Source organism: Chinchilla lanigera, unplaced genomic scaffold (assembly GCF_000276665.1).
Source record: "Chinchilla lanigera isolate Chin_1 unplaced genomic scaffold, ChiLan1.0 scaffold00161, whole genome shotgun sequence".
Classification (NCBI taxonomy): Eukaryota; Metazoa; Chordata; class Mammalia; order Rodentia; family Chinchillidae; genus Chinchilla; species Chinchilla lanigera.
Genome location: NW_004955562.1, coordinates 1,946,453 through 1,973,223, shown reverse-complemented (window position 1 = coordinate 1,973,223; position 26,771 = coordinate 1,946,453). Strand labels below are relative to the sequence as shown.

Here is a 26,771-nt window from a genome sequence, read left to right as displayed (position 1 = left end):
ATCTGTTTTCATGAGAAACCACTTTGAAGATATCAGTATGCAATACAACAAGCATTGTTAATTCCCTACCACTCTGTTTGTAACTCCGTACTGTCTGTACTGTTCCTTTGCTATTTTGTAAAATGTTGTCTGTCTGTTAGTATTTTCCTCCTTTTTTTTTATTTTAAAGATAAAAGGAGGGAAAGATTAACAGACATACAACATTTTACAACATCTCACAAGCACAATATTTCCTCCTTTTATTTTTAAAATAAAACAAAAAACAAAAAACAAATACCATTTCTTCAAATACTTGGTCAGTACTCAAATTTTCTTTGAAAATTCTTCTTTAGATCCAAATAATACTTATGCATTACTATTGATTGATATCTTTCTTAAGTATCTTTTAATCTCCAGATGTTCCTCAGAGTTGGGAATTAGTCAGTATAGAAACAAATATCCAAATTTAAAAATGGAGAAAAGATATAGTCGCTCCACTAAAGTTATACACATGCCAAAACATAATTTGATGCTGATGCTGAACATCAAGTGGCATTAGACAAATTAAAACATTAAAAATTTAAGTGGCATTGCAAATTATAACAAGAAACATCAATCATATCAATGTATATCCAATTTGTTTATCCACTTACCTGTCAAAGGACATCCTTGTTGCTTCTACATTTTGACAAATATGAATGAAGCTGTTACAAACACTTGTGAGTAGGTTTTTGTATGGACATATGTTTTCAAATCACTTGACTAACTACCAGTGAATATGATTACATCATTAATAAGATAATATTTAGCTTTGCAAAAAACTACCAAACACTTGTAAAGTGGCTATGCCATTTTATATTCCAGGAGCAATAAGTAAGATTTTCTTTTTCTCAGCAACCTCAGTAGCAGTTGATGTTGTCACAGCTTTGTGTTATAGCCCTTTTAAAAGTTAGATACACTTTGTTGGTGACTGTTTCTCATCAATTTCCCTGGCACTATTCTGATCTAAACTACTATCATTTTGAGATTATTGCAATATTTCTAAATGGACTCCCCAGCTCTAAAAGATTCACCTGACTGTTTTTAAAGCACTACTTGGTTTGTTGTTCTCAAAACATAATGTCAATTCTGCTTTACTTTGTAAATTTTTTATTAGTATATATTTCTAGTACATAATGGTTTTATTCCTTATGGAGAGTTGATAAATATACTTAAGACATTTTAATTATTTTTCAATACCTTCCTCTCAGCTTCCCACCTATCTCTCCATCTCTTGGTTCTCTCTCATTTCCAAAAGATCTATCTTTCCATTTTGATTTGTTTAACATTTATTTTGCTCTTTATTTATGTTTTGGGTATCTCATATAATAGAAAACATGTGATAGTTAAGTTTTCTTGTCTGACTTACTTCACTTAGTATTATAGGCTCAATCTCATTTGTTTGTCATCAAATGATTCAAGTTTATCCTTTATGGCAGAGTAGTACTCCCACATATAAAAAGTATTTCAAAATTTCTTTATCTGTTCATCTGTTGATGGTCATAGAGACTGCTTTCAAGATTTAGATATTAAGAACTCTGTTGCTATGAACATGGGCATACATGTATAATACAATATGATGTTGTCTTAGGTACTTTTCTTGTCAATGAGACAAAATTCTCAACACCCAAATTTTTAAAAAATGAAATATGTAGGAATAAAACTAAAAAAGTAGGTAAGAGATCTCTACATTGGACACTACAATACTCTGAAAAAGTCAGAGTTATCATAAAATGGAAAAATATCCCTTGTACTTGGGTAGGAAGATCCAACAAAGTAAAAATGGCCATACTCCCAAATTTGCTATACACATTTAATGCAATCTCAATCAAAATAAGATTAGCATACCTCACAGAACTAGAGAAAACATTTCTAAAATTCATTTGGGACCAGAAGAGACAGAATAGCAAAAAGAATTCTGGGCAGCAAAGACAAGGAAGGGGGCATAAAAGTCACTGATTTGGAATTATACTACAGAGCTACTGTGATAAAAACAGTATGATACTGGAAAAAACAGACCTGAGGACCCATGGAACAGATTAGAATATGTAGAAACAAGTTTGAACACACTGAGTCACCTTATCTTTGAAAAAAGGGCCAAACACATTCATTGGAAGAAAAATTCTTTAATAAATGCAAAAACTGACTTTCCACATACAGAAGACTAAAACTTGACATATATCTCTCACTATTTATTAAACTAAACTCAAAATGGATCAGAGATCTAGGCTTCAAAACAGAAACACTAAGTCTCCTGGAAGAATGAATAGGTAGGATTCTTGCAGACAAAGGTGTAGGCAAAGATTTCAGGAACAAATCCCTGATTGCACTGGAAAAACTACAAAGAATCAACCATTAATTCTCATTTTATTAAAAAGCCTTTGCACAGAAAAAGAAATCACCAATGAAGTGAAAACACAGCCCTCAAAGTGGGAAAAAAATTTATCCAGTTGTTCCTCAGACAAAGGACTAATATCTATAATATATAAAGAGCTGAAAAAAAATCTGATTCCTTAGTGATCCAATCCAAAACATATCAGTGCAAATGAATACACACATCTCAGATGAGGAAGTACAAATGGAAAATATATATGTGAAAAACATTCAACATCACTGATCGTTCAAGAAATCCAAATTAAAACAACACTGAGATTCCATCTCACTCCAGAAAGAATGTCTATCATCAAGAAATCAACCAATAACAAGTGCTAGAGGGGCTGCTGGGAAAAAGGCACATTTATCCGCTGTTGATGGGAGTGTAGAGTTGTGGAAATCAGTGTGGAAATTCCTCAAAAATCTGCAACTAGATTTCCCAGTTGATTCCGAGCTATTTCCCTACTTGGTAACTTCCTGAAAAAATTAAAAGCATCATACCATAGCAATATATGCACGCTCATATTTATAGTAGTGCAGTTATAATTGCTAAATACTGGGAGCAGCACAAAAGCCCATCAACTGATGAATAGATAAAGAAGCTGTAATTTTTGAATACAGTGGAATACTAATCCTTAAAGAAGAATAAATCAAGATATTTTTAGGTAAATGGATACAACTTGAAACCATATTCCTACATAAAATAAATCAGATACACATGTGTAAATCTCACATTGTTTCTCTGGTTTGAGAAACTTAAAGTGTAAAGAAGAACCAAAATGTATAATAGATATTGTGAAATAGGAAGAATTTGTTTCAAAAGAAAAGAGAATTAGGGAGGGGAAGGTGGAAAAGAAGGAATGGAAAAGAAAAAATGAGAAAATAAAGATAAAATGGAAACAAATCTTTGTAAATAAGCAGAGGAAGTGGAGTTGAAGGGACTGGAAGGATGTGGGGAAAAAAGAACACTCAAGATATAGTATATAAGAGGAAGTAAAAGATCTATACACTGAATTACATTTCTCTGAAAAAGGAGATGAAATAGAGTATCAGACAATGGAAAGATATCCCTTGCTCATGGATAGAAAGAATCAGCATCGTGAAATTGGCCGTACTCCCAAAATTGGTATACAGATTTAATGCAATTCCAATCCAAATACCATTAACATATATCACAGAACTAGAGGGGCTGTGGGGAAAAAGGAACACTTCTCCACTCTAGGTGGGAGTGCAGACTGGTACAACAACTGTAGAAATCAGTACAGAGATTCTTCAAAAAGCTAGGATTAGAGGTCCCTTTGCTAAAATTTATTCGGAAACAGAAAAGCCCTAGAATAGCAAAACAATTCTGGACAGCAAAGACAAGGCAAGAGGCATCACAATCCCTGACTTAAAATTATACAACAAATCTATTCTGATAAAATCATCATGGTACTGTCAAAAAGACACCTTGAGGATCAGTGGAACAGATTAGATGATGTAGACACAAATCCAAAACACTCAGCCACTTTATCTTTAAAAAAGAGGCCAAACATGTTCACTGGAAGAAAGATAGACTCTTTAATATATTGTGCTGGAAAATCTGGCTTTCCACATACCAAAGACTAAAATTAGACCCATGTCTATCATCATGCTCTAAATTAAAATTCAAATGGATCAAAGAGCTAAATTTTAAAACAGAAACACTAAATCTACTGGATGAAAATTTAGGTAGAAACCTGGGGGACACATGTGTAGATGGAGACTTTTCAAACAAAGCCTAGACCATGCAGGAAATAATTCAAAAAATCAACAACTGGGATCTCATCTTACTAAAAACTTTTCCATATCAAAAGAAATCACCAGCAGAGTGAAAAAACAACCCACAGAGTGGGAAAAATTTTAGCCAGTTATCCCTCAGACAAAGGACTGGTATCTAGAACCTGTAAAGAACTGAAAAAAATCAAGCCCCCCAAATTCAAAGACCCAATCCAAAAATGGGCATCTGAGATGAATATGAACTTCTCAGAAGAAGAAATACAAATGGCAAGTAAATATATGAAAAAATGTTCCATGTCAGTGGTTATTCAAGATATGCAAATTAAAACACTGAGATTTCATCTCACTACAGAAAGAATGGCTATCAACAAGAAATCAACCAATAACAAATGCTGGTGGGGCTGTGGGGTAAAAGGAACCCTTCTCCACTGTTGGTGGGAGTGCAGAATGGTACAACCACTATGGAAATCAGTATGGATATTCCTCAAAAAGCTAGAATTAGAGGTCCCCTTTGACCCAGATATTCCCCTTCTTGGTATTTTCCCAGAAGAATTAAAAACTTCACACCATAGTGATATATGCACACCCACATTTATAGAAGCACAATTTGTAATAGCTAAATCTTGGAAGCAAGTTAAAGTGGGAAAGGTTATTTATCTCAAAGTTTGTTGATGTTTCAGTCTACAAACAGCTGGTTCCAAGTTAGGGTGGTACATAGAAGAGGGCAACAATTCATGGCAGCAGAAGACAGCAAATGCAACAAGAGAGGAGAAAGAGAGAGGACACTTTCCCACTTTAACTTTAGGTGTCCAGTATTCTGTCTCAGCAATGAGAAGAGCAACTAAGACAGAATCTGGTACCAGAGATGTGGAGTTGTTGCTGTGACTACACCTGACCATTTGTTTCAGGAGCCTCTGTGAATGGCTTGTGAGAAAAGTTTGGAAATATTTGGAGATGTTGGCTGAAAAAGCAGAGCTGGAATGCCTTAGGCTGGACAGAGAGACAGAGAGACAGAGAAAGACAGAAAGCGAGAGAGAGAGAGAGAGAGAGAGAGAGAGAGAGAGGTTGGGTAGCACTCACACACTTAGTCCCATCATTGGACCATTATCAGTCACAAACTGTAGATTCAACCATCTCTGAAAACTCCACACCCATGAACTCATGAGGATTTAGTGGATATTCAGACACAAAACATAACAGTTTAGTATCTTGTGAGAGATATGGATCTAGACTCAGTCTTTTGCATGTGCATAGTCATTTATCCAAGCAACCAAAAATTGTCTAGTGTCTTTTCCAGCCTATGATTTTGGTCCCTTTGTCAAAGATCAAATAGCCTCATGCATCTGGTATTGTTTCTGCATCCATTGCTCTTTTGCATGAATGACATGTCTTTTCTGTACAGTACCATTCTATCACTTTAGCTTTGTAATTTGCCTTGAATACTGGAATTGTGATTCCTACTGCCTTGATATTGTTACTGAGGATTCCTTTAGCTATTTTCAGCCTCTTCTGGTTCCACATGAATTTTAAGATTGTTTTCTATATTTCTGCAAGGGATGCTGTAGTGTTATGAGGAGAATTGTACTAAATCTCTATATTCATTTCGGAAGTCTGACCATTTTGACAATAAAGGCTCTGCCTACATAAAAGATTTCTTTTAATTTTATGATTTCTTCTTTAATCTCCCTCTTTTTTTAAGAAAACTGCAGTTTTCATTATGGAGATTTTCCCTTTATTGATTAAGTTAATTCCTAGTGTTTCACTTTTCTTGATGTTATTGTGAATGATATTATTTCCTTAATTACATTCTTGTTGAGTTTATTATTGGTTTACAGGAATGCTATTGAGTTTTGTTTGTTGATTTTGTATCTTGGGATCCTGCTGAATTCTGTAATAATTCTAGGCATCTTCTAAGGGAATCTTTGGGTGTTCTGTACAGAACATCATTCTAAGATCTGCAAATAATGATAATATGGTTTCTTCTTTTTGCTACATGTACGTCTTATTTCTCTCTCTTGTGTGATCACTGGCTAATGTTTTGAGTGCTCCATTGATTAAGAGTGGTGATAGTGGAGATCTTTGTCTTGTTTCTGCTTTTAGAGTGAAAGATTTTAGTTTTTCACCACTTAATATGATGTTCATTGTTTTGCTGTAAATTGCTTTCATCAGATTGGTACATTGCTTCTATACCTATTTTCTCAGGTTTTTATTGTAAATGGATTATATGATCATGTGATTTTTTGTACTTCCTATTGTTTATGTCATGTGTTATATTTATTGAATTGCATATGTTGTATCATTCCTGCATTCCTTGGATTACCACTAATTTGTAATGATGTATCATTTAAAAAATTTTTATGTAAGTATAATTTTTTGATGAGCTATTTCATTCCATGTGCAAGTACCTTCTAGAGGATATTCATGTCTATGTTCATTGAAGACATTGACCTGTAGTTCTCTTTTCTGTTGAGATGTTTTCTGGTTTTGGAATAAAGGTAATGTTAGCATACAAGATTGATTTTGATAGTGCTTCTTACCTTTTAATTTCATTAAAGATGTTAAGGCATGCTGGTGTTAGGTCTTCACTGAAGTTCTTGTAGAATTCAGTTTTTAATCCATTCTATACTGTGGTTTTCTTAGTTGATAGTATTTTGCTATTATTGCTTATTATTTGATTATTCAGGGTTTATATTTATTCTTGGTCAGTTTTAACAATTTATGTGACTCTTGAAAAAAGTAATTTCCCCAATTTATTGTGCTGAGGACCATCTTGATACAGTAGAGTCAGGCAATAATTAATATTAATGAATTTGCATAAAATAAATTGAGAGCCTATTGTAGGCCTACATGACTTGTGGCTAGAACCTCAGCTGGTTTAAGGACAGATTAATCTTTAAGCCAGTGGCCAGAGCTGAGACTAGCACACAGTCTGTGAAATTCTGCATCTCAAAACACGATAACATGATAGCTAAGGACTTTGAGTCTTGCAAATTCCATGAAGCTCAGTAGTTGCAGTAAGCAGACAATCAGGTTACTAGTCAACCATGACATATTCCTGTGTGCTTTCCCAAAATCCACTGTTCCTCAACTCTTAAACATCTACTGTGTCAACAATTCACCTCCACTGCTTTCTGCAGCCCACCATGACTCTCACTCAATCAAGCTGTACACCTAATAAAAGCCAAAGACACCATGCCTCACGGTCCTAGCCCATCATTGGGTTTTGACCATTCTGGTGTCTTTTGTAACTAAAGTGCATATATTTTGTCTGTGTTTTATTCTGTTGTAAAACCTCTGAGTAGATCAGTGGCTTAGGGCCAGGGTCTTGATACTATTGGAGGGGAAGATATCTAAGTAGTTACTGGTAATCTGAATTTAAACTGTCAGTTGTGATTTTGAATTTTGTGTTCCTTTTTATTTTTATTTTTTCCTTTTATCCTTTTTTTAGGTTAGATTAGCTAAAGATTTGTCTTTTTAAATTTTAATGTGTCAGCTCTTTTAGTCATTAATTTTTTGAATTTTAGATTCAATTTCATTAATTTCTGCTCAGATATTTATTATTTACTTATTGTACTAGTTTTCGATTGAAATCTTATTGATCTAGGACCTTGAATTGGATTGATGTGTTATTTATTTAGGCTTGCTCTGTTTTCCTGATATGAGTATTAACAACTCTAAAATTTATATTTAGGACTGCTTTCATTTTGTTCCATACATCCTAGTATGTAGCACTGGTATTAACATTTGATTCTAGGAGTGCTATCATTTTTTCCTAGATGTCTTCTGTGACCCATTGATTATTCAATTTTTACTGTTTAATTTCCATGTGTTTGCATAATTTTAAAAATTCTTATGCCATTGCTTTCTTGTTTCATTGTACTATGATCTGAAAATATATATATGTATATACCTTTTTTTTTTCAATTTTTCATTTACCTGGGTACATTTTATGGGATAGTATGTTGACTACTTTCAAGAAAATTCTTGCATCTATTGAGATCATCAGGTGATTTTTGTCCTTGGCTCTCTTGATTTGATGTATTATATTATTGAATTGTGTATGTTGAAACATTTCTGCATCCTCGGAATGAATCCTCTCTGGTCATGTTGTATAATCTTCCTGATGATTTGCTGCATTCTTTTTGCCAGTATCTTATTAAGGATTTTTGCATCCATATTCAACCAAAGTATATAATAGGTATTGTGAAATAGGAAGAAAATGTTCAAATGAGAAAGAGAACTAAAGAGAGGAAAGGGGGGAAAGAAAGGAAGAGATTTTTTTTAAAGAAAAAGGAAGGAAAAATGAAAACAAAGCTTTTATAAATAAGGAGAGGAAGAGAGATTGACAGGAGAGGAGGGGAATGGGAAAAAAAGCAGAATCAAGGTATATCATGCACAGATACAAAATCCTTATGATGAATGTGATCTTTATGTATACCTAAAATGTACCAAAAAACTTAGTTAAAAAAAGAAAATTCCATATGCTGTTGAGAAGAATGTGTATTTTGTTTTTGAGTGAAACATATAACTTTTAAACCCATTTGTTCAAACATTTTGTTCAACTCTGATATTTCTTTGTTGATTGTTTTGTTTAGCTTTATATCTGTGTGGCAGGGGTATTAAAATTCCAACTATAACATATATACACACGCACACACACATATACATATATATACATATATATGATTTTTATGTGCAGTGGTGTTGTTCTATGGAGTTCTTGTGATATAACTTGATATATATATGTTTATAATGGTTATCTCTTTCTGTTGATTGTTCCCCTAACCAACATGCAGCAACTTTCTTTTGTGTCTTCTGATTAATTCTGACTTGAAGTGTACTTTGCCTGAAAACAGAATAACTACCTTTCTTTCATATTCCTGTTATATGGACATTGATTTCATGCTTTGATTTTGGTTGTTAAATTCCTTTTTTGATTAATTGTGGGTTTGTGTATAACTTATTTGGGTTTTGGTTTTTTTTATTCATCCTGTCATGCTGTGTCTTTTGATTAGGGAATTGAAACTATTCAGATTGAGTCATTATTAAAAATTTTGAATTATTTATGTCATTGCATTATTTTCCAGTTGCTGATTTTACATTTCTCCTTTTGCTTAATTGGTCACTCTATCTGCTTTATTCTCTTTATTAGACATTTTGGCATTGTTGGGTTCACTGCTCCATTATGGATTATTCTTAAGAATTTTTTGGATAGGACTTTGCTGGTAGTCCAAGCCCACCTGTGCACTAACCCAGGAAAACCCCAGGACCATGCCCCTTACCCTGAGCCAACACCGCTGCCCACTCAACCCAGCCCATACTCAGAGCTAGAAGAATCCTCTGCTACCAACCCTATCTACTGCTGAAGAGTACAAAGCCTAACCAGCGTGAGGAGCCAGGAGGACTCTGGGACCATGTGCCCCACCCCAAGTGAGGCCACTACATGCCTGGGCTCTGTGCACTGAGCCGGAAGGAGCCTTGTACCAAATGCACCACCCTTAGCTGTTACCACCCACACTCCTTGGGTCACCACAATGCAGGTAAACAGAGGTGAGAACCAGCAGACTCTCCTGATCAAAGAACAGACTGATGTCTAGGAGAAGTGTTTCATTTCAGGCCTGAGGTGTTTCCCTACTACAGAGTGCTGGTTAGAAACAGAACAGGAAGACAGGCTTAGATTGCTGAGAGATAAACAGAGAACTTTTGGGACCACATGGGAATCATGGGATCAGACCAAGAAGATCACAGGGCCTGTATTCTCTTGTGGGAGGCCAGGTTTTGAGTGTGTCATTATTACAGAAGAGGGTCCCGAAGAAGAAAACATTTAGTCTAGTTGTATGTTTGACCTTATGCCTACTTCTGTAAGAAATTAGTGGTTTCAAGTACTATGAGTCAATACATGGGTGGCCCAATTATCTTCACTAACGCCACATTTTTTTTTCTCGTTAAAGGTTGTTCATGAGTGACTTGTATGGTTTGTCAATATCTAATTGTATTTTATACCACTGTTTTGACTGAATTTACTACTGTGCACAAGGTATGTGTCTGACAATTGGTTTTCTCTCCCTGCCAATATTTGGATTTCCTGGAGGTGATAAACTACAAAGAGCAGATATACATACATATGTGATCATGGAAAATTAAGGTAATATAAGATTCCCAAGGTCTCCCAACTCTCTTATGCCAGATCAAGGTGGTGCCAATGGAAAGGAAAGCAAATTCTAGCTATCAGAAGTTTACAAAAGGTTATGGGCGAGATGAAGAGTCTAGATGCGTTCAGCAAGGAAATGAACCAAAAAACTCAAAATACTAATGTGCATATGGGGAAAATAAGTAAAAGTTTTGAAGAGCTGGATAAAATTGTTCAAAATATGAATGACAAGTTCATCAAAGATATAGAATTCTTAAAAAGACGTCCCACAGAAATGCCTAAAAAAGTGTATATTATTCATAAATTGCAGAAATAACCAATGTGAAGACTGAATGTCTAAAAATGAGGACAAAATGATAAATTATGAAGAAGTACTCAAAGAAGCCACAGAAAAGGAACAAGAACACACCATACAGCAGCTACTAGAAGATTTTTAAAAAGACCAAGCCAAGGCTAATTTGAGTTACAAAAAAGCTATAAGATATCACAGTTTGAATTATTAATATGTTTTGAAAAATCATAGCAGAAAATTTTCCAAATATGAGTAAAGAGTTCAAAATCCAAGTAAGCAATTCTCCCAGACAGCTATAAAGAATCTCACAAAGACACATTGTTATTAAATTACCAGATAAACAATAAAAAAACAGAAAATTTAAAAAATCATATAGAAAAAGAATCCCATTCCACTTACAGCAAACTTCTCAGCACAGACTTTAAAGTGCAGAAGAACTTGGAGTAAAGTATTTCAAGCCCTAAGAACAAAAAGCTTCCAACCCAGATTAACATACCCAGCAAAATTTTCCTTCAAATAGATGGAGAAATGAGTACATTTCATGAAAAAGACTACCACAAGAGATATATGAATATTAAATCAGCACTCCAGAAAATACTCAATAATCATCTAGATAGAAATGACAAAACCAACAAAGCTAAAAACCTAGATGAAGTGAAAACATTTTATTAATGTATAAATAGGAAAAATTGGCAGAAAAAACATGGAGTCACCAACAGAAGAGTTCGATAGTAGTAAATAATCAATACATACAAATAATGTCTTTCAGTGTTAACGGCTACGACTCCCCAATTAAATGGCACAGTTTGCCAGGCTAGATTAAAAACATAATTTAACAGTCTGTTGCATTGAAGAAGCTTATCTAATTCCAAAATATATTCATAGATAAAAAAATCAAAAGATAGAATATAATATTTCACACAAAACAAGCAGGAATAGCAATCTTAATCTCAGAAATGGTGACCTTTGACATAAAACTGTTTAGAAGAAACAAACAAAGCCACTACATACTAGTTAAGGGAACAATCTGAGAGGATAACATTTATAAATATTTATGCAATGAATATTGAAGCACCTATCTTCATTAAACACTGCTGAATATAAAAGATTAAATAAATAAAGTGGAACCTCAGTTCATGAAAGCTTTTGTTTGTGAACAATTTGCTTCTCAAAAAAGTATTTGGCAAAATTTTATTTTTGTTTGTGAACTCTGCATTGGGTGATGAACACAACTGTGGTAATCTTTCCTACATGAATACAATGTTGCCATGTTTTCCTGAATTGTGGAACAAATTAAGTTTGTGAAGTGATATACCACTGTACTAACACATTCTTAGTGAAGGATTTTTTTTTTTTTTTTTTTTTTTTGGTTTTTCTCCGGTACCGGAAACTGAACTCACGACCTTGCACTTGCCAGGCAGGCGCTTTGCCGCTGAGCTAAATCCCCAGCCCCTTAGTGTAGGATTTTTACAAGCACTCTTTCATAGAGATAGATCAACTAAACAAAGAGTTAATAAAGAAATTCCAGAACTGAATTACACCCTTATCCATATGGATTTAATAGTTATCTACAGAGTATTCCCCTCTACTACAACAGAGTATTCCCCTCTACTACATTCTTTTCTGCTGCACATGGTACTTTCTCCAAAATGGATCACATAGTAGCTCACATAGCCTGCTTAAATAAATATAAAAAATTGAAGTCATCCCATGTGTATTACAAGACTGTTGTGCAATGCAAATGGAAATCTATGACAGAAGAAATTATGGAAAATATAAAAGTACTTGGAAAACTAATAGCAAGTCCCTAAACAACAGATGGGTCAGACAATATATCATTGAGTAAATTTTAAAATTTCTGGAAGTTTGGATTATCTATACAACCCATCAGAACATCTGAGACACTATGAAAGCAGTTCTAAGAGAGAAGTTCACCGGAATCAATACTCACGTTGGAAAAGAGAAAGAACTAAAATAAGCAACCTTATGAGGAACCTTAAGATACTGGAGAAACAAAAATAATACAGACACAAACCAAAATTAAGAAGGGAAATCATACAGATTAGAGATGAAATCAAAACTGAAATAATGCAAAGAAATCCACTGATCTGGTTCTTTGAATGAATAACAAAATACATAAACCCTTAGTTAAACTTACCAAAAGAAGGAGAGAAATGGTTAAGATCAATTCAATTACAATCAAAAAAGGCAAGACCACAATAGACACCATTAAAATTCAGAAGATAGTAACTATTATGAAAAGCTGTATTGCAATAAATTGGAAAATTTTGAAGAAATAGATTTCTAGACTTATACAAATTACCAAAACTAACCCAGTAAGACACAAAAATGCAAAGCAACCCAATAAGAATTAATGAAATTGAGATAGTAATAAAGAATTACCAACTAGTAAAAGCCCAGGACCTGATGAATTCACTCCTGAATTCCACAAAATCTTTTTTTTTTTTCTTTTTTGTGGTACCAGTGATTGAACTCATGACCTCACACTTGCTAGGCAGGCGCTGTGCCACTGAGCTATATTCCCAGCCCCTGAATTCTACAAAATCTTAGATGATGTTATATCACTTATAATACTGAAGCTCTTCAAAGAAATTAAAAGAGCAGCATGCTTGCAAATTCATTTATAGAAGCCAGCATCATTCTGATTCCAAAACCAGATAAAGCCCCAACAGAAAAGAAAACTATAGGCAAATCTCTTTAATGAACAAAGATTCAAAAATCTTCTACAAGATATTCATGTATAAAATACAGCACAACATAAAAAAGATCATACATCATGATTAAGCAGGTTTCATCCCAGAGATGCAGGAATGACTCAACATACATAAATCTTTAAATTTAATACATCACATGTACAGATGATTGGACAAAGAAAACGTGGTATGTATACATAGTGGAATACTACTTGACTATAAAGGAGAAATTTGAAACATTTGTAGGAAAATGAATGTGCCTATGAAATATAATGTTGAGTGAAATAAACCAGACACAGAATCTTAAACATCATATAGTATCTCTCATTTTTCTAAGGCAAAGTACAAAGAGCTCAATAAGCAGTAGAGAGAATGAGATAAGGAGATAGATCTCTTGTAAATTGGAGAGGTTTTGGAGAGCAAGTGTGAGCAGAGATGGGAAGGGGAAGGGGAAATAAGTTTATAAAAGATATGCCATGTATAGGAACCCTACAACCTCAATGGATATAAACGTTATATGTCATAAACATGAGGTAAGTTTAATAATAACAACAAAATTGGGGGAAAGAGATTTAGTGTAGGAGGGAGGGATGGTGGGAAGAAAGGGGATTAAAAATATTCAAACTGTGTTATGTACACATACCCATTCCTCAACATGACTGTAAACTGCATGCATTGCAAACACACAATAATAAAACAAATACTTTTTAAAAATTATTTTTTGGAGTGGCTGTTTGGTAGTCATGAAATTTTTAGTTGCCCTTTGTCATGGAAAGGCCTTATTTCATTAATTTTGAAAGATGGTTTTGCAGGATATGTCTGTCTGTGTCAGAATTTGTTTCCTTTCGGGGCCTGAAACATTTCACTCCAAGCTCTCCTGGCCTTTAACATTTGTGTTGACAAGTCTCCTGTAACTCTAGTAGATTTACTTTTATAGGAGATTTGTTCCTTTTCTTGAATACCTTTTAAGATTCTGCTCTTGTTTTGGAATTCTGGAATTTTGACTAGTACGTGTCATGGAGAGGTTCTTTTCTGATTGTGACTATTTGGGTTTGTATATGCTTCACTTATCATATGTTTCATTCTCCATATTTGGGGAATTTTCTGCTATCATTTGTGTAAACAGGTTTTTATGCTATTTGCACTGTCTTCTGAGTTTTTGTTCAGTTAATCTTGGATTAGTCTTCTTTGTGTCATCTAGCAACTGTTGCATCCATTTTTCATGTTCTTTTGGTGTTTTCCAGGCACTTCTTAGGAATTGGTCACCAAAATCGGCCCTAGCTTCTAGTTCTCATGCTCCGTATTGATATTGGTCACATGTGCAGCCCATATGTTTAACAGTTTTTAACATGTTCATGATGGGCCTGTAATTCACATGTCTTGCTGCCATGTGGCTCTGATTTAATTCATAATTCTCACTGATGGGAAGCTCTGATTTAATTCACATGTGTCACTGTTGTCATTCATTTGAACTCAATTTACTGATGCTAACCTGTGCATGCTCTTTTGTTAGTATAAAAGGCTAAAACAAAGACAGCCTTTGTTATTTCGTGATTAATTTATTATTAAGTTGAGTGGAAAAATTTTCTTATTACTTTGTTCTTTAGTGGTTCTCAGTTTTGTTTGGGATTTTTGTCAGTAATATATAATTTTTGTATACATATATGTATACTGTAACCTATTCATTTTTCAATTTTCAGATTATTTCAACTTTGTGACAAAAATTCTTATTAGAATGGAAAATGCGGAAAATGGATGATTTATCAGATGAATCTGTAATTATATCTCACCAGAGGAAAAAATCATGACCTATCTACTACTATTCAGATGAAGATGCATTAGAGTTAGCTGAATGTAAGTTTGTGGGAAATACATTCTTTGAACATAGTGTGCATTTGGATATGAATGTAGAAGATCAAGAGGAAGAATGGCAGTCAATAATAGAAAAATCATGATACAACATGAGCATACAGAGCTGCAAAACTTGGATTTTTCTGGGTCTTTTAAGACACGGTTTCACTAAGAAGTCCAGGTTGGCCTTGAACTCCCTTGGTAGCCCAGGCTGACCTTGAACTCACAGTGATCTTTCTCCCTCCTGAGTGCTGGGATTATCAGTGTGCACTACCATGCCTGGCCAAAATGTGGAACTTCTAATAGGAAATATTAATTGCAGTGATAATTTTGCATTGTATAAATTATTTTTATCCCACAATATACTCAAAATTATAGTTGAAACAAATAGATATGACATATGATATGGCTTTAGTGTAAAAGAAAAAAACCCAGCTATTCTGGCAATGTTACAATTAGTGAAATGAAAATTTTTATAGGTATATTGTTATTTATGTGTATAACACATTATTAGATAATAGACTGTATTAGTCTGAAAATAATATATATGCCAAAGGACATATAAAAATGCCATGCAGTATGATTGTTTTTCAGCTATTTTGAAATATTTGCCTATCTCTGACAATCCTTGCATAAATTTAGAAAAATCAGACAAGAAATTATTAGTATACCAAGAATGTCATAAAACTTTGAACACTGCACATTACATGCAGATAGTTATTATATGAATATAGCTCTCGCACAAGTACTTTTACAAAATTAAGCTTATTTTGTGGTGCAGTATCGGCAAATTGAAAATTTTTACCAGTGCAAGCAAGAATGTGGGAAAATCATAAACTTTGAGGATCGTTATGGTGTAAAATTTGGTAGATAGACTGATAAAAGATCCGTTTGTATATCAATGACTTATACAAAATAATACATATACATTGATTGAAGCAAAACTTGGAAACATGAAACCTGATCTGGTCTATGATAACAATAATGCAGAGATATTGATATCGCAGACCAGACGTGAACATATTTTGGTTCCTTAAGGAACATATTAAAGTGATATAAAATACAATATCACTATTTTGTGGCACAGGAGTTGTAAATGCATATTATATGAAAGAGCAATGGGGTACTTGTAAGATTTCCACATTAAAATTTACAGAATTAATTGTGGATAAACAACCTTGAAGAAATGCCATGAGGGCAAATTACTTCAAAAGACATTCACTTTATAGAGTCTTACATAAGATTGTGAAGAAACACATGCAAGTGACGTAGATAATGTTATTTTTTTTTTTTTAATTTTTTGGTTTTTCTCCGGTACCGGGAACTGAACTCACGACGTTGCGCTTGCCAGGCAGGCGCTTTGCCGCTGAGCTAAATCCCCAGCCCCGACGTAGCTAATGTTATTGCAAATTATCTGAAAAAATGGTTGGAGCTGTGGCTGCAGAAAGAAAAAAGCACTTTGAAGATATTAATATGTAATACAACAAGCACTGTTAATTTCCTACCACTTTGTTTGTAACTCTGTATTGTCTGTACTGTTCTTTTGCTATTTTGTAAAAGGTTGCCTGTCTGTTAATATTTTCCTCCTTTTATTTTTAAAATTAAAGAAAAGAAAAACGCAAATGTGTTTTAATGGTTTGGACACTCTGTATAAATCAGTCACCTTTATGTATAAAATGTTTTTAAAGAGATTCATGAGTATGAATACATTTTTAAATTTAATGAAACAGATTTTTTTCTACTGTAATAATTGCAATAATTTTTAGTTAGTATGATTAATATTACTTTATATTTGGGCAATAAATATTCATCTAACTATATTCAGTCCATTTATAGACTTTTTATTATTTTTATAGTAAGAAGACTGCTCAAAGTAATTAGATCTTTTTGTTCCACCCATGGTATAAACCATCTGATGGGACAGTCTTGCATGTTCAAGCTTGCAGGGAAGTGTTAATCTCTTGGATTTCTTTTTGGTACATTTTCATGGGCTCAAATTTTTTGCTAAACTGATCTTTCATGTTTTTATCATTTTATTTATCTCAGCTAGACTTTTAGTAGTATCTTCTGTAAATTCATTGATCGTTTTGTTTATTAACTTCATTTTCTGTTTTGTTATATAATTTGTATCTCACAAGCATGTTATTCATGTTTTTTTATTCTCTTCTTTTATCATTTTGAAATTTTAACTGGGTGCCTCTTGATTTCTTTTCCCTTGATGTCCCAAGTGTCAGATTTTGGACAGTTGGGAGTTCTGGGAGGCATTTTTGTTGCCTTGTCTTCTCATGTTTATATTGTTGTGTGTGTTTGTGTGTGTGTGTGTGTGCATGTGTGTGTGCTGAGGTTTGGGTATTGGTTATGATGGAAAAACTTTTTTGCTACTATGGAGACATTTTTATTAATCTGTGCTTTTCCATGATAAACTCTTGGCATGGATAACTATAGGCCTTTGTCATCACTGTCACAATATTCAGCCACCTCCATTAATTTGGGAGGGGATAATGTAGTGCAATTGGTCCAATACAAAGTTGTCCAGAAACAGGCTTCAATACTTTCAATGACACAAAATCAGATCAAATATTATCATATAGAGAAAATCAGTTAGGAACAACGTTACCCTGTCAATAACAACATAGTCAAAAACAATAGCATTAAAGACTAAAGAGTGACCTACCATCATATCATAGGCAGCTGAGTTAGATAGAAATATTATAGGCAGTCAGACAGGGCTAGGCCCTCAAAGGAGCCAGTTCAGATGAGACACCTTGCAACTGTGGGAGAGACAGGTACTCGCTGTGGTCCAGATCTCAAGACAAAAGATAAAACAAATGCACACACATTCCTCCCTAGGGATGGACATCAGGGATTGATACTCTAAATAGGTAGCAATCAACTTGGAAAAGCCAGGAAGAGTCACTAACCCAACCCCCTACAGGAAAGGCCCCTGTTCTGTATTCATGTCCTCTTGCTACATGACTTACTTCCCCATTTGATCACAATATAATCAATTTTACCTGAGGAATTATACTTGTAATCTTATTGGCTGATCAGAGTTTTGTCCCACCTCATGCCTACCTAGCAAGTTCCCATGTTTTCCACCTTGCACCTGCCTCATCTTGCGGTTTTGCTCTATAAAAATCCTTAAAAGAGACAGATCCCTTGGCAACCCACTCAGGCCCCTTTCTGTCCCTCTCTCAGACAGAAGCTTTCTTTCCCTCAATAAATATATTCTGTGCTTAACCCCCATCATTCCTAAAATTCCTTGTTTGATTTTAGAGAACACAAACTCATCTGAGATATCTTTCAGATTGGGAGTTTCTTTCTCCTATATGAATAAGAACCAGTAATGTACCACAAAGAAGAGATTATAACAGTAAAAGAAATCTATAATTATGTTATAAGCACAAAGATAAACCAAATACTGACATACAGTGAAATCCTATTAAATGCAATACCTTTACCTGCACTAACAATTGAAAAATTTGAGCAGTAACAGCATAGAGTTAAGTCACTTTTTAAAGATTAATGATGCTTATACTGGTAAAGATAGAGTGAATGGGAAACAAGATGTAATGATGTAAAAACTGAAAAAATAAACAATGAAAGAGGAGAAATAGGAGAGAAACGTGAGATAAAATAGCCTATTGAGTAAAAATAAATTGATAGAATTAGGTCAAAGTAGAAGAGACAAATAAGAAGAAAATACAGGGAGTAAAGTAAAGAAAAATACAAATAAGATAGAAAAGCAAAATAAAGAATTAAAAGGAACAAAACTCCAAAACCTTAAAAACCAAAGAAAAGAGTTTAATATATTCCTCTGTTTTTGAATTAGTGGTTTCTTACCATGATCTGCATTCTTGAAATCCAGCAAAGCTTGTTTTTCTCTCCCTAGCTTTATGACCTGTAGTTTTGTAAGGCTCCCCCACTGCTCTAGAGGCCCCTCTGTCTGTACAACCCAGGATGTGGCAACTGCCAACCCAAGGAATATCCTCCCTCATGTTTGTAGATAAAGATGGCAATCACACCACTGACCTTTGTGCTATATGTGGGCAGTGGGGTGGGGGTTTAGGTAGAATACTGGAATTAATGCCAAGACCTTCAGATCCAGTTACCTCCAAAAGCCATACACATTGGGCCTAGCTTTTCATCATAAAAGGTAAGGCCCTGTAACCTTCCCAGACTGAGTGTAAGCTTTTCAGTGGGTCTATGTCTAGCTTGCACCCTCTCCCTGACTGTTTCTTTTGGCTGCCTCTTACTCAGTCACTGTCATAGGGTAACACTGGATCCTTGTAGTGAAGTTCTTCCATAGTAATTCTGTGGCTCAGTCTTAAACAGTTAATGCCCTCCCCAAATGGATTTTGATTAAAACCCTCACATACGGGCTGGGGATTTAGCTCAGCGGCAAAAGTGCCTGCCTGGCAAGCGCAAGGTCGTGAGTTCGGGTCCTGGTACCGGAGAAAAACCAAAAAAAAAAAAAAAAACAAAAACCCTCACATACGGTGTGTGGTGCACTGGACTCCTTAAACCCTTTTCTGCTGTGTGGAAGGAATCACTTTCAGTGTAAAACTTCGCACTCCTTATAATAGCCATGAGCTTTTCTCGTGACTAGTGCTGCTGGCAGAGTCCACTGTTTCTCCCTGGAGCTATGACTTTTGGGGCTTACCTTTTATGCCTAGGCCTTGACCTTATTTAAGATCAGGTCAGTCCGACCTCAGCCTAGACCATCAGGTTTGTGTAAAAGCAACATGGTGTGGAATTTATTGTGCCTGAGTGCTGGCAGACAAAGAGTGATAAAACCTTTTCCCCAGAACCAAGATAAGTGTGTCCCTTTTATAGGGACAGAGAAAAGACGGGACATTAGGCAGGAAGATTTTAATAAACATCTGTTGTCAAAATTCTCTGGCAGTCTTGAACATCAGTAGGCAAAGTCTTTGAAGTGTCTGGTATAAATTTTTTGGTGTCTCTAGATGTCCCCAGGACCTGCAAAATTCCTTGTCCTATTTTATCTCCTTCTCAACATTGTGTGCTGTGAGGTGAGTTACCTGCTGAGAGTAGTGCTTCAGCTAGCAGGCAGATTGGGGGCTGGGAGAGTCAGGTCCGATTTTAGCCTTACAATTCTTTTGTAATTTTACCCTTGGAATCACATGTTCTGTATCAGAATTACAAGTTGATGTTTTGTGTTCTTTTGTGCACCAAATGATTGAATAAGTATTTGAAATACCAAATACATACAAATGTTACAATTATGGGCTTGATTTACTTCACCTTTGCATATTTAATTTTATATTTTCATAGTTGTTTATAGGGAAAGAACATGTTTTAGGTTTCCAATTCATTGAACTGAGATTGCTTTATCAACTAGAATGTTTAAATCAAGGTTATATTAGTTTCCCTTTCCACAGGGCCATGTGTCAGGGATGCCTGCCATGAGATCCAAGGGGCAGCCAGCAGTGAGTCCCTTCCTGTCTGGGTTACATACTCAGCAGGAAAGGAAAATCAGCAAGAGACAAAATAGAGGGATGCAGCAGGATTCTGGGATGATCCATGTCCTCTCGGGACAAAGACACACTATCCCCAGCTAGACACCATTTTATTTAGCCTGTGCAGGGGGAAGCATATGGTGTTTTTCTGGGAACAGTATAGAAGTAGTGACTGAAAGGGCCAGTTTAACATTATAAAGGAAACAAGTCAAGATTCTTCCCCACACCTAGGTGCTAGTTTCCCTGATTTTCCACTGCAGACCTCTTCGTGCTCTCTGAGCCTCATTGACAGAGAGGAACTGGGATTTCCGCAGTTCAAAACCAGCCCACAAAGCAAGGGCAAGTCCATTTATAACTTGTCCCCAACAAGTATATTTCACTTTCTCCCACTGCTTTTAAGGGCAACTTCTTTTATTCTTTATAGTTTATAAAATAATAGTAAATCTGTCTGGAAAGGTTGGTGCCTCTTGAGTTAAAGAAGCCATTATTTTTTATTTTTTTTGTCCATCCTACTTGCATATATCCACATTTCTCAATAAGAGTATAGCTAATTTTCTTCACTGCTTGTTTATTTACTTTTTAATGGTATTTTAAGGAGAAACAAACAAAATTTCAAAACAAGATAATAAGAGAATAACAATGGTTAATATATTGCATACTGTTATCTTCAGTTACTCAGAGTACAAGATATAGGCATTTAATTGTCCAAATCATATAAGCACAAGCCTTTCTTTTCAATGAATTAAAGGAAATTAGTAGTATAACTATCTTAACTTCCCTTCCTTCTTTCTTTTCCCCATCCCAGTTTCTCTTTTGCTCATTGCTTGTTAAGATTTCTGATAGGTTTTTCCAGCCCAGGGAGAAGTAAAGCAGAATAAAACGCCTTTATTGTGGGCAGGGAGAAGACCACAGGAAAGAGAGAAAGATGTGGAACTTCAGAGGGCATGTTGTAGGGTCCAAGGTTAAATAGTCCCAGGCTGGAGGCGGGGTTTAGGAGGCAGACCACCTGACATGGCAGACCAAGCTTGGGCAAGAGCATGGGAAAAGAAACAGGATATTACAAAAAGAGAAGTAGGAAGTCGTAATTTAACTCAGAGGAAGAGGGGTGGGGCTTAGCACATGGCCTCTAGTGGCCAGCACCATATTGGCTTGGTGCCATACTGACTCAGCACCATACCACATGACCTCCAGCGCTATATGGGCTGGACGCCATAGCAACTCAGCAGGAATTACAGCAAGGCAGGAAACCCATCAATTTCCTTGCTTTGTTAAAACAATTTTAATGTCTGCTAGTCTGGCTTTAATATTTAGGGTCATATTCTTTACTGCTTTATCTAATTTTTAACTTCTAATAACTTTCTCACATTGTTTGAATAACTGTAATTTTTTTTCTTCTGCCTGGCTCTCTCTCTTTCTCTCTCCCTCTCTGTCTGTCTGTCTGTCTGTCTCTCTTTCTCTCTCTCTCTCTCTATATATATATGTATAATTTTATCCTTGAAATCACATATTCTATATCAGAATTACAAGCTAATGTTTTGCATTCAATAATGCACCAAAAGATTGAAGAAGTGTTTTAAATACCTAACATAAACATATATGTTGCAATTATAGCTTTGATATTGATAGATAAGTACAGATATATAGATACAGATATCACTTATTTTTAATTTAATAATATATGATGAAGACTTTCCAAAGTGGATCAGCTCGAATTCCTTCAGCTGAAAATAACAGGAATCATGATGTTTGTGTATTTTCAAGGACACTTTAGTTTTTTGGCATTATCTTCATCTAGCTTCTCTCATGGTCACAACAAGATAGAAACAATTCCATGTGTAATAAACAGACATCGCATTATAGAAGGAAGAAGGTACAAGAATTATTTCTTTCAAAGGTCATTTCGAAGAGCAGGAAAGTCTTTTCCCAAAACACAGTCACTTGTCTTAATGTCCAGAAATAACCTAATGTCCACACTCAAATGTATCATAATTAAAAGGGATGAGGTTACAATGATTGTGTTAGATTAATTAGAGATTCCCCATTTGCCAGGAATGAGTGCATAGTTTTGATAATGTCTTTGTTTGATACTCGTAAATTTTTCCCCTGATAAAGTCCTGACAAATTTTTATTTCTGCAAGAATATTGTGAGAGGTCATTGTTTCTAAAACCTGAATATTGAAACTCTTTTCTACATAAGCAAAAAGTGCTATCCAATATTTTATTTGTATTTAATAACTAAATCTTTAATAATAATACATTTATATGACTTACAGTACAAAAAGCTCAATGCCATTTGGCAAAAATCCTCCTTTCCTTAATTTGTATTTTTCTTGTTAATATTTATGAAATATAATTTTTTCAAATACTGATTTTTCTTTTTGATTACATTGTGTTTGTTTATGTGAGTTGTTAGCCTATGTTGTTTAACATTCTGATACATATTTCTTCATTTTTGTCATGTTTCATTGAAATAAATCCCCTTTCCCTGGCTTTGAAGTTACTATGTAGCCCAGGCTAACCTCAAACTTGCACTGATTCTCCTGCCTCAGCCTCTAGAGTGCTGAGAAAGAAACTACCCACCTGCTGGATGTCTGGTAGGAGTTCATGTTTTCTAAAATCAAAGAATGAATTCTGGAGCATCAAAGGTTAGGAGAAGAGTATAGTCATTAGGGTAAGAAAACTTTTGTCTGAGAGAAAGACAGAAAGATCGTGCCTATTCAAGGGGTTTTTATAGAGCAAAACCACAAGGTGAAGAGGATCCAAGTGCGAAAAAATGAGAAGTCACAAGGTGGGCAAGAGGTGAGATAAAACTATGATCAACGCATAAGATTATGAGCACAATTGCTCAGGTAGTATTGATTAAATGGGGACCAAATGGGAAAGTAAGTCATGTAGCAAGAGGGCATGTAACAGGGCGTGTAACAGAACAGGGACTTTTCCTGGAAGGGATAGGTTGGTGGCTCTTCCTGGCTTTCACAAAGTGATCTGGATACCTATTTAGAATATCAGTCTCTGTTGCTTATCCTCAAGGGAAATAGGTGGGGTCATTTGTTTTACCTTTTGTCTTGAGAACTGACACTCAATGGATGAGTCTGTGTGGCCCGCATAGTTGCAATGTATCTTATTTTCTGCACTGGTTTCTTTGAGGGCTTTGCTCTATCTGACTGTCTATAATATTTCTACCTAACTTAGCTGTCTATAACACTGGGATTACAGGTGTGGGCTACCATGCCAAACCCTAGCCTGTTCTACATGTGTTACAAGTATGTTTCTTTAAATTTTTTATTAATTTTTCATATAAAGGCTAACATATTTCTTGGTATATTATGCCTTCTCTTACTTTTAAAATTTGATGCTGGTGTATCTGCTTTTGCTTTTGTATTTAGAAAGACTTCTTCAACTATATAATCAAATAAATATCTCCCTATGTTTCCTTGAATTCTTTCATGATTTAATACTTTATCATAAAAATAAAAATATACAAAATAAAAATATACAAAAATGTACAATAAAAATATGCAAAATCATGTTGCAAAATTTGAAAGATATGCATGGTATTATTTCATATAATGTTAAGTGGAACAATAAGAATTTAAAACAGTGTATTGGGACTATGGTCATTTTCACTATGTTGGTTCTTATTATCCATGAGCAAAGATATGTTTCCATTTTCTGATAGCTGCTTCAATCTCCTTCTTTCACAGTACTTTAATTTTTGATATGTAGATCTACTTCCTTTTTTAGATTGAAAGATTCCTAAGTATTTCATTTTTTGGATGCTATTGTGAAGGGTGTGATCTCCCTAATTTCTCTCCCAGTGAGTTTGTTGCTTGTGTAGAGGAGTGCTATTGATTTTTGAGTGTTATCTTTGTATCCAGCCATGTGACTGAGTTTGGTTATTAAATCTAGAAGTCTTTTAGTGGAGTTTTGTGATCTTCTATGTAGAGTATCATGTCATCTCTGAATAATATTAATTTAACTTCTTCCTTTCCTATTCTTATTTCTTTTATCTCTCTTTCTTGTCCAATTGCTCTGCTTAAGTTTCCAGAACTATTGAATAGTTGTAATAGTGGGCATCCTTGTCTTGTTCCTGATTTTAGTGTGAAAACTTTCAGCTTTTGCCCATTTAGTATGATGTTGGCTGTTGATTTTACATAGATGGCTCTTACCAGATTGAGGCAAATATAAGCTGCAAATGGATATATAAAAAATGTTCAGCATCACTGGTCATTCAAGAGATGCAAATTAAAACAACGCTGAGATTCCATCTCACTCCACAAACAATGGCTATCTTCAAGAAATCAATCAATAACAAACTTTGGAGGGGCTTTGGGAGAATAAAGATCTCTTCTCCACTGTTGTTGGGAGTGTACCTTGATGCACCTACTGTGGAAATTAGTGAGGAAAGTCCTCAAAAAACTCAGATGAGAGGTCTCATTTGACCCAGCCATTCTCCTTTTGTGTATCTTCCCAGAAGAATTAAAAATATTGTAACACAGCCATATGTGTGCACCCATGTTTATAGCAGCACAATTTTTAATAGCTAAACCCTGGAAACAACCCAAATGCCCATCACCCAAGGAATGGATAAAAAAGATGTGGTCTTTTAATGCAATGGAGTACTACTCAGCTATAAAGAAGGCAAAACTCAAGGCTTTTATAGGTAAATTGATGCAACTTGAGACCATACTCATAAGTGAAATAAATCAGACTCACATGTGTAAACATCATATTATCTTCCTAGTGTAAGAAGCTGAAAGAGTAAATGAGGTCTAAAATGTACAATAGATATTGCAAAATGGGAAGAAACTTTTCAAAAGAAAAACTAGGATGGAGAAAGAAGAAAACAAGAAAGGAAAAAGAAAAGTACACGCACACATATGTATCTTTTAGTTCACTAAAAGAAAGATTTGTGCTTAAATTTTTTAGCAGTTTTTCATGTATGTATCTTGTAATCTGAACAATTACCTTGAAGATAACATTATGCAATGTATTAACCATTGTTACTCTCCTACTGTTTTGTTTTTAAATTTTGTATGATTGTTTTTATTGTTTTTTCTCTTTAAACTAAAGAAATAAAATAAAAAGAGTATATTGGACAATTTGTCAAAAGGAAAAATAAATATATTTATAAGATTGCATAGAAAAAATGTTGAGATTTTACATTTCAGCTCCAATACACAAAGAACTTGGAACTCAGCTCTCTAACCCTTACAAGAAAACAATGAATACACTAAAAATCAAGTCTTTTAAAGTCATCAGACAATTAATATCAAACTACCACCCAAAAATATGAGGAGAGAGGTGAATCCAGTGTACCACTGGAGCATAAGTTGAATCTAGAGGCTTCTGGAACAAAACCACTGGATACATATTTGCAGGAACACTTAAATGGTAGTTCCGAGCAATATTTAGAGGATGTGTATTTACTAGTGTGAGAGAAACTCCCAAGGGCCACACTCTTAGAGCAAGGTCACACTTTGACCTGTTTCACCTTCAAAACCCCACTATGTTCTCACTATGAAGATTTAAGAAAGATCCTTTCATGTTGCTGGCAGAAAGAAGGGTAGCATAATATTGTCAAGATGTACATCTCATACTTCATAAAACAGCTTCATTTCCAAGGATATTTTATCAGGACCTTATTCCTACTAAGAAGGGCATTTCTGTGACCCCAGCCACCTCTGAACTTCCTCTCCTCTCTAAGGGAAGAGAAATCTAAGAATCCATCAGGTTGTGGCCCAGGGACACAAGCCCAATGCACTACTGAAGGTGAATCCCAGGATAATAAAACATTTCCTTTCCACCATATTTTTCCATCATATAATCAGGGCCTCATAATAATAAACATTGATTTATAGCTGAATTTTTACAAGTCATGGGCTGTTTTTAAAAAAAGTCTAGTAAGCTTGAGACAGGAGGACCCCATATTTAAATCTCATCTCAGCAATTTAACAAGACCCTGTCTCAAAAAATAGAAAAAAAGGCCTGAAAATGTAGCTCAGAGGCAGAGCCCTTATGTTTTTTTCCCCAGTACCACAAATGAAGGGAGAAAGCAAGGAACAGAGGGATGGGGTAAGGAAAGAAAGAAGAAAGAAAGAAAGAAAGAAAGAAAGAAAGAAAGAAAGAAAGAA

The 26,771-nt window shown here is 34.8% G+C and overlaps 1 pseudogene; it reads left to right on the top strand.

Moving 5' to 3' along the window:
- Window positions 1-26,771, top strand: part of LOC102030249 — a 59,901-nt pseudogene that overhangs the window by 3,845 nt on the left and 29,285 nt on the right.